Here is a 4,101-nt window from a genome sequence, read left to right on the forward strand (position 1 = left end):
TTTTTTTTACAGCCACTTTCTATTTTGTGAAGCACAACAATCTTTTGCAGCACATCAGAAATATATTCTTTGATTTTACTCATTGTGATTAATGATTAAGGGAATTTGGCTTTTGTGTTCCCTCTTAATATTTCTGTGAAACAGAAAGCCAAGGCTGGTTAATTTCATGTTCCTAACTTCCTACAGTAGTCACCCTGGTGTGATAAAAAATGTAAATATGAATGGGAATATACTTCAGAGATATTTTAATCATAAGAATTTCTAGGGGTACCAATAATTGTGGCCATTGTGTATTAGAGAAAAACATTTATTTCATAATGTGATTTTCCCCCACATCATTTTTTTTAAAATTTCACTTTAATTTTAATTTCACTTTAATTTTATATAAGTTAGATAAAAAAAAATTGAATGAAAGATCAAATGGATAAACAATGCAGACTTTTGTTCACAGCCTTCTTTGATCACATCTACCAAGAGTATGAATAATTTTAAGCATAACTGTGTGTGTTTATATACATATTGTACAGTATGTGACCCTGGACCACAAAACCAGTCTTAAGTAGCACGGGTATATTTGTAGCAATAACCAACAATACATTGTATGGGTCAAAATTATTGATTTTTATTTTATGCCAAAAACCTTAGGATATCAAGTAAAGATCATGTTCCATGAAGAAAATTTTGTACCGTAAATATATCAAAACTTAATTTTTCATTAGTTATATGCATTGCTAAGACTTAATTTGGAAAACTTTAAAGGCGATTTTCTCAATATTTAGATTTTTTTGCGCCCTTAGATTCTAGATTTTCAGTTGTATCTCTGCCAAATATTGTCCTATCCTAACAAACCATACATCAATGGAAAGCTTATTTATTCAGCGTATTTATTTATTATATTATTTATTTAGCATTTTTTTATGTATAAATCCTAATTTAAAAAAAAATTGACCCTTATGACTGGTTTTGTGGTCCATGGTGACTCTTTCACATTTGATACACAACTTTTTTGTGTAGATGATTTTTGACTCATTCTTATGCATTTGACATATTTGACAAAACTTTTATTTTATTTTGACTTTGCCTCAGTCTCTTTTATTTTACATTTTGTTTTATTTTTAAGTGCATGCCAGATCTTCATCTGCTGCTTAGGATTTAAGGTAATGTGTGCATTACTATGGTAATTATGATCTCTAGCTGTGGTTTAATCTAAAAAGAAAGCAGTACCATGAGAAAAGCTCCTCCAGGCTTATTTTAGGAAAAATGATTACATTATAATTGTGTTATATCGTGTGATGGGCAGCTTCTCCTGACAGATGTGGCCGATTCTTAAACAACACCGGGCAGATTCTGTCATACGTTGAGCTTTTGCAGCTCCAGGCTTCTCCTATGGGTGATCGTGGGTATTGCTTTGGCCGGAGATTGAGCTCATGTCATGACTGAGTTATCAAACTCAACCTACTTATTTTGCAGTGTGCATTAACCCAGTGTTTTCAGATACTCTGTGATTGATTGAGCCCTTCTTGTCGGCAAAAGTGGGTGAGACGAAGAAAATCAATCATGTTACTGAGCTCAATATTTCATACATGCAATGAAAAGACCACACAGACCGAACACAAGATTGTGAGATTTGTATAGATCTGGTTTCATAATAATCGGGTGTGCTTTAAAATCACCAGGGGGCAAACTTTAATTAAATTAGACCTTTCGTGTATGTGTGTGTGTGTGTGTGTGTGTGTGTGTGTGTGCACCTGGTATTCATCACGTTATGGGGACCAAATGTCCCCACAAGTATAGTAATACCAGTAAATTTTGACCTTGTGGGGACATTTTTGAGGTCCCCATGAGGAAACAAGCTTATAAATCATACAGAATGAGTGAGTTTGAGAAAGTAAAATAGCACAAAGTTTCCTGTAACGGGTAGGTTTAGTTTGTGTGTGTGTGTGTGTGTGTGCGTGTGTGTGTGTGTGTGTATGTGTATGCATACAACAGAAAAACAAATCCTTCAGTATAGCCTACATTCCTGCCTGTTGTCTCCAACCGGGTTGATTTATGGTAGAAATATTATTTCTGTTCAGTTTACGTAAACACATCATATATACATTCATATATGTGGCTCTGTATAAGCATAAAGTGAGTACAGTGCATATGTAATATATTATGTTCAATCTCATGTCATATGTGAGGAAAGAAGCCATTGAAATGCACTTTCACTCGAGCCATTAGTGATTAGCAACTCTGATTGCTTAGATAAATGGCCGGCTGTCTAGAGTACATGCAAGGTGAATTGTAAACAGTGGAAATTGCCCTGAATATGGCCATCTGTTCTGAAAATGAGAAGCATGATAGCCATGACTCAAAACGTAGGCACTGAAATCACTGAAATCCCGTTTTCAAACAAGCCATCACACGGCCTTGCAAAATGCTTTTTCCAGCGGTATATTTATGACTCTATATGTGCTATGAAGAGCCGAGATGTGCTGCCCCCAGGAAACTTCAGCAGACCAGAGAAATGATTCTGTGCTATGGAGAGAAGAATTTCAAATTTGACTCTCGCTCCTAGCAGACCGAATCCAGCGTCCTTGAAGATTTGATGTCGAACTGAAAGCATTTTCAGAACTAATGCAGAGTCATTGACCAAATGACATTTCCACATGCTGGAGTGACATAATGACAGTAGAGCGTTTACCGAAGCCAATCAAATTTATTTATTTTAATGCCATCGTTCCGGTTGCTTAGCCATTGCGGGTATCTTTATTATAAACAGGAAGTCAGACGGAAATTATATCGTTTTTCCAAAAAGTAAATGGGAAATTAAAAGTCTAAGTATCTAGCCAAAACATACTTGAGTAAAAGTTTTGTATGTAGGTATTCAAAAGTAAAAAGCCGTTTGAAACTGAATGATGAAATTAAGAGACAGTAAAGATTTTCACATTAAAGTAACTTTGATGCACTAAAAGGAACCTGTTCAATCACAGTTTTCTCACTCTTCTGTGTAAAGCTCAAGGGCAAACCACCTGTCAGGTGAATGTTAAAATCAACTCTATAGTCTGACTGTTTCATATAGTAGTTTAATACAGTAGTGGTGAGATAAATCTATTTACAAGGACAAATTACCATAGTTGTTTTTTTTTGTGCGCATTTTTTTATATTTAAAGATTTTCAGATTACATATAATGATTTATATATACTACCATTCAAAACATTTAGTTTTTAAAGAAAATCTCTTATGCTCACCATGGCTGCATTTATTTAATTAAAAACCTAAAACAGTATGCGATATTATTATTATTAATTTAAAATACCTGTTTTCTATTTTAATATATTTTGAAATGTAATTATTCCTGTGATGCAAAGCTGAATTTTCAGCATCATTACATCCAGTTTTTAGTGGCACATAATCCTTCAGAAATCATTCTAATATTCTAATTTGGTACTGAATCAATATTTTTGTGGAAACTATCATACTTTTTTCAGAATTTGATGAATAGGAAGTTCAAATGAACAGCATTTATTTTAAATATGTAGATAAATATTTCAGTAGAAATATTTTGTGACACACACACACACACACACACACACACACACACACACATATATATATAGTATTTGTCCAGGAAGCACTTCTTATCTAGCTAATAGCATTCCAAATTGTTTGCTTGCCATCTGTTGATCACAATGGTCTCATATGCGATGCTGAAGCACTTTTGCAAGTCACTCTGCATAAGAGCGTCTGCTGAATGCCTTAATGTAAAAGTATAGAAATGAAGTGCAATTACTCAAGTACTTTACACCCCTGCATAAAAGTCAGCTCTCTCAGAATAGTAGTGCTGGTTTGCTGGTTATGTTGCAGCACTGAAACTACTACACATCATAAGTTTAATGGAGGAATATATTTCCCCTGTTACTGCATGCTTACTAAGGTAGACCAAAAAAAACTAGCTTTCCATAAATGAGCATGTTTCAAATCTGCGAGACATTATATGTGGTTATGAATCTATGAAATGTCACATCATTTGTTCTGATAAGAGAAAACACAATATCCCTATGGACATGATTTGCAGAAGCGCTTACAATTATTGAGATGCATTAGGGGACTTTTTC

This window comes from Sinocyclocheilus rhinocerous, unplaced genomic scaffold, assembly GCF_001515625.1.
Source record: "Sinocyclocheilus rhinocerous isolate Xijiao unplaced genomic scaffold, SAMN03320098_v1.1 scaffold61, whole genome shotgun sequence".
NCBI lineage: Eukaryota > Metazoa > Chordata > Actinopteri > Cypriniformes > Cyprinidae > Sinocyclocheilus > Sinocyclocheilus rhinocerous.